Source organism: Carcharodon carcharias, chromosome 27 (assembly GCF_017639515.1).
Source record: "Carcharodon carcharias isolate sCarCar2 chromosome 27, sCarCar2.pri, whole genome shotgun sequence".
Lineage (NCBI taxonomy): Eukaryota > Metazoa > Chordata > Chondrichthyes > Lamniformes > Lamnidae > Carcharodon > Carcharodon carcharias.
In genome coordinates this window covers 5,864,383-5,873,116 of record NC_054493.1, presented here as the reverse complement: position 1 = coordinate 5,873,116, position 8,734 = coordinate 5,864,383, and positions in this window count along the sequence as shown.

Below are 8,734 nucleotides of genomic sequence, written 5' to 3'. Positions count from 1 at the left end.
TCCCTGGAGTGTAGATTTAGAGTTTACTCGGGGTTGTAGACCCTGGAGTGTAGATTTAGAGTTTACTCTGGGCCGGAGCCCCTGGAGTGTAGAGTTAGAGTTTACTCGGGGTTGTAGACCCTGGAGTGTAGATTTAGAGTTTACTCCGGGTTGTAGACCCTGGAGTGTAGATTTAGAGTTTACTCGGGGTTGGAGACCCTGGAGTGTAGATTTAGAATTTACTCGGGGTTGGAGACCCTGGAGTGTAGATTTAGAGTTTACTCGTGGTTGTAGACCCTGGAGTGGAGATTTAGAGTTTACTCGAGGTCGGAGTCCCTGGAGTGTAGATTTAGAGTTTACTCGGGGTTGGAGTCCCTTGAGTGTAGATTTAGAATTTACTCGGGGTCGGAGCCCCTGGAGTGTAGATTTAGAATTTACTCGGAGTCGGAGCCCCTGGAGTGTAGATTTAGAATTTACTCGGAGTCGGAGCCCCTGGAGTGTAGATTTAGAGTTTAGTCGGGGTCGGTGTCCCTGGAGTGTAGATTTACAGTTTGCTCGGGGTTGTAGACCCTGGAGTGTAGAATTAGAGTTTATTCGGGGTTGGAGACCCTGGAGTGTAGATTTAGAATTTACTCGGGGTTGGAGACCCTGGAGTGTAGATTTAGAGTTTACTCGGGGTTGGAGTCCCTGGAGTGTAGATTTAGAGTTTACTCAGGGTTGGAGACCCTGGAGTGTAGATTTAGAGTTTACTCGGGGTCGGATCCCCAGCGAGTGTAGATTTAGAGTTTACTCGGGGTTGTAGACCCTGGAGTGTAGATTTAGAGTTTACTTGGGGTTGGAGACCCTGGAGTGTAGATTTAGAGTTTACTCTGGGTTGGAGTCCCTGGAGTGTAGATTTAGAGTTTACTCTGGGCCGGAGCCCCTGGAGTGTAGATTTAGAGTTTACTCGGGGGTGTAGAATCTGGAGTGTAGATTTAGAGTTTACTCCGGGTTGTAGACCCTGGAGTGTAGATTTAGAGTTTGCTGGGGGTTGAAGTCCCTAGAGTGTAGATTTATAGTTTACTTGGGGTTGGAGTCCCTGGAGTTTGGATTTAGAGTGTCCCCGGGGTCGGAGTCCCTGGAGTGTAGATTTTGTGTTTTCTCGGGATTGGAAACCGTGGAGTGTAGATTTAGAGTTTACTCAGGACTGGAGTCCCTGGAGTGTAGATTTAGAGTTTACTCGGGGTTGGAGTCCCTTTTGTGTAGATTTAGAGTTTACTCAGGATTGGAGTCCCTAGAGTGTAGATTTAGAGTTTACTCGGGGTTGGAGTCCCTTGAGTGTAGATTTAGAGTTTACTCAGGATTGGAGTCCCCGGAGTGTAGATTTAGAGTTTACTCGGGGTTGTAGACCCTGGAGTGTAGATTTAGAATTTATTCGGGGTCGGAGCCCCTGGAGTGTAGATTTAGAGTTTACTCGGGGTCGGAGTCCCTGGTGTGTAGATTTAGAGTTTACTCGGGGTTGGAGACCCTGGAGTGTAGATTTAGAGTTTACTCGGGGTTGGAGACCCTGGAGTGTAGATTTAGAGTTTAGTCGGTGTTGTAGACCCTGGAGTGTAGATTTAGAGTTTACTCAGGGTTGTAGACCCTGGAGTGTAGATTTAGAGTTTACTCGGGGTTGGAGACCCTGGAGTGTAGATTTAGAGTTTACTCGGGGTCGGAGCCCCTGGAGTGTAGATTTAGAGTTTACTCGGGGTTGGAGTCCCTGGAGTGTAGATTTAGAGTTTACTCGGGGTTGGAGACCCTGGAGTGTAGATTTAGAGTTTACTCGGGGTCGGATCCCCAGGGAGTGTAGATTTAGAGCTGACTCATGGTTGTAGACCCTGGAGTGTAGATTTAGAGTTTACTTGGGGTTGGAGCCCCTGGAGTGTAGATTTAGAGTTTACTCTGGGTTGGAGTCCCTGGAGTGTAGATTTAGAGTTTACTCTGGGCCGGAGCCCCTGGAGTGTAGATTTAGAGTTTACTCGGGGGTGTAGAATCTGGAGTGTAGATTTAGAGTTTACTCCGGGTTGTAGACCCTGGAGTGTAGATTTAGAGTTTGCTGGGGGTTGAAGTCCCTAGAGTGTAGATTTATAGTTTACTTGGGGTTGGAGTCCCTGGAGTTTGGATTTAGAGTGTCCCCGGGGTCGGAGTCCCTGGAGTGTAGATTTTGTGTTTTCTCGGGATTGGAAACCGTGGAGTGTAGATTTAGAGTTTACTCAGGACTGGAGTCCCTGGAGTGTAGATTTAGAGTTTACTCGGGGTTGGAGTCCCTTTTGTGTAGATTTAGAGTTTACTCAGGATTGGAGTCCCTAGAGTGTAGATTTAGAGTTTACTCGGGGTTGGAGTCCCTTGAGTGTAGATTTAGAGTTTACTCAGGATTGGAGTCCCGGGAGTGTAGATTTAGAGTTTACTCGGGGTTGTAGACCCTGGAGTGTAGATTTAGAGTTTACTCGGGGTCGGAGTCCCTGGAGTGTAGATTTAGAGTTTACTCGGGGTCGGAGTCCCTGGTGTGTAGATTTAGAGTTTACTCGGGGTTGGAGACCCTGGAGTGTAGATTTAGAGTTTACTCGGGGTTGGAGACCCTGGAGTGTAGATTTAGAGTTTAGTCGGTGTTGTAGACCCTGGAGTGTAGATTTAGAGTTTACTCAGGGTTGTAGACCCTGGAGTGTAGATTTAGAGTTTACTCGGGGTTGGAGACCCTGGAGTGTAGATTTAGAGTTTACTCGGGGTCGGAGCCCCTGGAGTGTAGATTTAGAGTTTACTCGGGGTTGGAGTCCCTGGAGTGTAGATTTAGAGTTTACTCAGGGTTGGAGACCCTGGAGTGTAGATTTAGAGTTTACTCGGGGTCGGATCCCCAGCGAGTGTAGATTTAGAGTTTACTCGGGGTTGTAGACCCTGGAGTGTAGATTTAGAGTTTACTTGGGGTTGGAGACCCTGGAGTGTAGATTTAGAGTTTACTCTGGGTTGGAGTCCCTGGAGTGTAGATTTAGAGTTTACTCTGGGCCGGAGCCCCTGGAGTGTAGATTTAGAGTTTACTCGGGGGTGTAGAATCTGGAGTGTAGATTTAGAGTTTACTCCGGGTTGTAGACCCTGGAGTGTAGATTTAGAGTTTGCTGGGGGTTGAAGTCCCTAGAGTGTAGATTTATAGTTTACTTGGGGTTGGAGTCCCTGGAGTTTGGATTTAGAGTGTCCCCGGGGTCGGAGTCCCTGGAGTGTAGATTTTGTGTTTTCTCGGGATTGGAAACCGTGGAGTGTAGATTTAGAGTTTACTCAGGACTGGAGTCCCTGGAGTGTAGATTTAGAGTTTACTCGGGGTTGGAGTCCCTTTTGTGTAGATTTAGAGTTTACTCAGGATTGGAGTCCCTGGAGTGTAGATTTAGAGTTTACTCGGGGTTGGAGTCCCTTGAGTGTAGATTTAGAGTTTACTCAGGATTGGAGTCCCGGGAGTGTAGATTTAGAGTTTACTCGGGGTTGTAGACCCTGGAGTGTAGATTTAGAGTTTACTCGGGGTCGGAGTCCCTGGAGTGTAGATTTAGAGTTTACTCGGGGTCGGAGTCCCTGGTGTGTAGATTTAGAGTTTACTCGGGGTTGGAGACCCTGGAGTGTAGATTTAGAGTTTACTCGGGGTTGGAGACCCTGGAGTGTAGATTTAGAGTTTAGTCGGTGTTGTAGACCCTGGAGTGTAGATTTAGAGTTTACTCAGGGTTGTAGACCCTGGAGTGTAGATTTAGAGTTTACTCGGGGTTGGAGACCCTGGAGTGTAGATTTAGAGTTTACTCGGGGTCGGAGCCCCTGGAGTGTAGATTTAGAGTTTTCTCGGGGTTGGAGACACTGGAGTTTAGATTTGTAGTATATTCGGGGTTGGAGCCCCTTGAGTGTAGATTTAGAGTTTACTCGGGGTTGGAGACCCTGGATTGTAGGTTTAGAGTTTACTCGGGGTTGTACACCCTGGGGTGTAGATTTAGAGTGTCCTCGGCTTCGGAGTCCCTGGAGTTTAGATTTAGAGTTTACACGGGTTCGGAGTCCCTGGAGTGTAGATTTAGAGTTAACTCGTGGTCGGAGTCCCTGGAGTGTAGATTTACCGTTTATTCGGGGTCGGAGCCCCTGGTGTCTAGATTTAGAGTTTACCTGGGGTTGGAGCCGCTGGAGTGTAGATTTTGTGTTTTCTCGGGGTTGGAGACCCTGGAGTGTAGATTTAGAGTTTACTCAGGATTGGAGTCCCTGGCGTGTAGATTTAGAGTTTACTCGGGGTTGGAGTCCCTTGTGTGTAGATTTAGAGTTTACTCGGGTTTGGAGACCCTGGAGTGTAGATTTAGAATTTACTCGGGGTCGGAGCCCCTGGAGTGTAGATTTAGAGTTTACTTGGGGTCGGAGCCCCTGGAGTGTAGATTTAGAGTTTACTTGGGGTCGGAGCCCCTGGAATGTATATTTAGAGTTTACTCGGGGTTGGATCCCCTGGAGTGTAGATTTAGAGTTTACTCTGGGTTGGAGACCTTGGAGTGTAGATTTAGAGTTTACTCTGGGTTGGAGACCTTGGAGTGTAGATTTAGAGCTTACTTGGGGTCGGAGTCCCTGGAGTGTAGATTTAGAGTTTTCTCGTGGTTGTAGACCCTGGAGTGTAGATTTAGAGTTTACTCGTGGTTGTAGACCCTGGAGTGTAGATTTAGAGTTTACTTGGGGTTGTAGACCCTGGAGTGTAGATTTAGAGTTTACTCTGGGTTGGAGTCCCTGGAGTGTAGATTTAGAGTTTACTCGGGGTTGTAGACCCTGGAGTGTAGATTTAGAGTTTACTCTGGGCCGGAGCCCCTGGAGTGTAGATTTAGAGTTTACTCGGGGTTGTAGACCCTGGAGTGTAGATTTAGAGTTTACTCCGGGTTGTAGACCCTGGAGTGTAGATTTAGAGTTTACTCGGGTTTGGAGACCCTGGAGTGTAGATTTAGAATTTACTCGGGGTTGGAGACCCTGGAGTGTAGATTTAGAGTTTACTCGTGGTTGTAGAGCCTGGAGTGGTGATTTAGAGTTTACTCGAGGTCGGAGTCCCTGGAGTGTAGATTTAGAGTTTACTCGGGGTTGGAGCCCCTTGAGTGTAGATTTAGAATTTACTCGGGGTCGGAGCCCCTGGAGTGTAGATTTAGAGTTTACTCGGGGTTGGAGACCCTGGAGTGTAGATTTAGAATTTACTCGGGGTCGGAGCCCCTGGAGTGTAGATTTAGAGTTTAGTCGGGGTCGGAGCCCCTGGAGTTTAGATTTAGTGTTTACTCGGGGTCGGTGTCCCTGGAGTGTAGATTTACAGTTTACTCGGGGTTGTAGACCCTGGAGTGTAGAATTAGAGTTTACTCGGGGTTGGAGTCCCTGGAGTGTAGATTTAGAGTTTATTCGGGGTTGGAGACCCTGGAGTGTAGATTTAGAATTTACTCGGGGTTGGAGACCCTGGAGTGTAGATTTAGAGTTTACTCGGGGTTGGAGTCCCTGGAGTGTAGATTTAGAGTTTACTCAGGGTTGGAGACCCTGGAGTGTAGATTTAGAGTTTACTCGGGGTCGGATCCCCAGCGAGTGTAGATTTAGAATTTACTCGGGGTTGTAGACCCTGGAGTGTAGATTTAGAGTTTACTTGGGGTTGGAGACCCTGGAGTGTAGATTTAGAGTTTACTCTGGGTTGGAGTCCCTGGAGTGTAGATTTAGAGTTTACTCTGGGCCGGAGCCCCTGGAGTGTAGATTTAGAGTTTACTCCGGGTTGTAGACCCTGGAGTGTAGATTTAGAGTTTACTCGGGGTTGGAGACCCTGGAGTGTAGATTTAGAATTTACTCGGGGTTGGAGACCCTGGAGTGTAGATTTAGAGTTTACTCAGGGTTGGAGTCCCTGGAGTGTAGATTTAGAGTTTACTCAGGGTTGGAGACCCTGGAGTGTAGATTTAGAGTTTACTCGGGGTTGGAGACCCTGGAGTGTAGATTTAGAGTTTACTCGGTGTTGTAGACCCTGGAGTGTAGATTTAGAGTTTACTCGGGTTCGGAGTCCCTGGAGTGTAGATTTATAGTTTACTCGGGTTCGGAGACCCTGGAGTGTAGATTTAGAGTTTACTCGGGGTCGGCGTCCCTGGAGTGTAGATTTAGAGTTTACTCGGGGTTGTAGACCCTGGAGTGTAGATTTTGAGTTTACTCGGGGTCGGCGTCCCTGGAGTGTAGATTTAGAGTTTATTCGGGGTTGGAGACCCTGGAGTGTAGATTTAGAGTTTACTCGGGGTCGGCGTCCCTGGAGTGTAGATTTAGAGTTTACTCGGGTTCGGAGTCCCTGGAGTGTAGATTTAGAGTTTACTCGGGGTCGGTGTCCCTGGAGTGTAGATTTAGAGTTTACTCGGGGTCGGAGCCCCTGGAGTTTAGATTTAGAGTTTACTCGGGGTTGTAGACCCTGGAGTGTAGAATTAGAGTTTACTCGGGGTTGGAGTCCCTGGAGTGTAGATTTAGAGTTTACTCGGGGTTGGAGACCCTGGAGTGTAGATTTAGAGTTTACTCGGGGTCGGAGTCCCTGGAGTGTAGATTTAGAGTTTAATCGGGGTTGGAACCCCTGGAGTGTAGATTTAGAGTTTACTCGGGGTTGGAACCCCTGGAGTGTAGATTTAGAGTTTATCTGGGTTGGAGTCCCTGGAGTGTAGATTTAGAGTTTACTCGGGGGTGTAGACCCTGGAGTGTAGATTTAGACTTTACTCGGGGTCGGAGCCCCTGGAGTGTAGATTTAGAGTTTATCGGGGTTGGAGTCCCTGGAGTGTAGATTTAGAGTTTACTTGGGGTTGGAGACCCTGGAGTGTAGATTTAGAGTTTACTCTGGGTTGGAGTCCCTGGAGTGTAGATTTAGAGTTTACTCTGGGCCGGAGCCCCTGGAGTGTAGATTTAGAGTTTACTCGGGGTTGTAGACCCTGGAGTGTAGATTTAGAGTTTACTCCGGGTTGTAGACCCTGGAATGTAGATTTAGAGTTTACTCGGGGTTGGAGACCCTGGAGTGTAGATTTAGAATTTACTCGGAGTTGGAGACCCTGGAGTGTAGATTTAGAGTTTACTCGGTGTTGGAGTCCCTGGAGTGTAGATTTAGAGTTTACTCAGGGTTGGAGACCCTGGAGTGTAGATTTAGAGTTTACTCGGGGTCGGATCCCCAGCGAGTGTAGATTTAGAGTTTACTCGGGGTTGTAGACCCTGGAGTGTAGATTTAGAGTTTACTTGGGGTTGGAGACCCTGGAGTGTAGATTTAGAGTTTACTCTGGGTTGGAGTCCCTGGAGTGTAGATTTAGAGTTTACTCTGGGCCGGAGCCCCTGGAGTGTAGATTTAGAGTTTACTCAGGGTTGTAGACCCTGGAGTGTAGATTTAGAGTTTACTCCGGGTTGTAGACCCTGGAGTGTAGATTTCGAGTTTACTCGGGGTTGGAGACCCTGGAGTGTAGATTTAGTATTTACTCGGGGTTGGAGACCCTGGACTGTAGATTTAGAGTTTACTCAGGGTTGGAGACCCTGGAGTGTAGATTTAGAGTTTACTCGGGGTTGGAGACCCTGGAGTGTAGATTTAGAGTTTACTCTGGGTTCGAGTCCCTGGAGTGTAGATTTAGAGTTTACTGTGGGTTGGAGTCCCTGGAGTGTAGATTTAGAGTTTACTGTGGGTTGGAGTCCCTGGAGTGTAGATTTAGAGTTTACTGTGGGTTGGAGTCCCTGGAGTGTAGATTTAGAGTTTACTCGGGGTTGTAGACCCTGGAGTGTCGATTTCGAGTTTTCTCGGGGTCGGAGTCCCTGGAGTGTAGATTTATAATTTACTCGGGTTCGGAGACCCTGGAGTGTAGATTTAGAGTTTACTCGGGGTCGGCGTCCCTGGAGTGTAGATTTAGAGTTTACTCGGGGTTGTAGACCCTGGAGTGTCGATTTTGAGTTTACTCGGTGTCGGCGTCCCTGGAGTGTAGATTTAGAGTTTATTCGGGGTTGGAGACCCTGGAGTGTAGATTTAGAGTTTACTTGGGGTCGGCGTCCCTGGAGTGTAGATTTAGAGTTTACTCGGGGTCAGAGTCCCTGGAGTGTAGATTTAGAGTTTACTCGGGGTCGGTGTCCCTGGAGTGTCGATTTAGAGTTTACTCGGGGTCGGAGCCCCTGGAGTTTAGATTTAGAGTTTACTCGGGGTTGTAGACCCTGGAGTGTAGAATTAGAGTTTACTTGGGGTTGGAGTCCCTGGAGTGCAGATTTAGAGTTTACTCGGGGTTGGAGACCCTGGAGTGTAGATTTAGAGTTTACTCTGGGTTGGAGACCCTGGAGTGTAGATTTAGAGTTTACTCGGGGTTGGAGTCCCTGGAGTGTAGATTTAGAGTTTACTCGAGGTTGGAGTCCCTGGAGTGTAGATTTAGTGTTTACTCTGGTCGGCGCCCCTGGAGTTGATATTGAGTGTGTGGGTTCGTGCTTGCAGTTTAGGGCCCAGGACTCCTTGAGCGTGTGAGTGGACTGATTGTTGAATGTATCTTAGTTGTAGATTGGGGGCGTTGAGGACCCACGAAGGACTGGCCTTTTTTAGTTCTTCGATGAAGAATGGGTAATATGGCATCAAAAAACTCCATTTATTTGGTTCCCCCTCCAAAGGGGAACCTCAAATGCTTATATGGATGTCCATTATGGACCCGAAAGCTCTGCTACTGAATTTTCTGTGACTTAAAAAAAAATGATTTGATCTAAGTTACAAGAGCCATTTGTGCTAAAGAGAAAGAGAGAGAGAGAG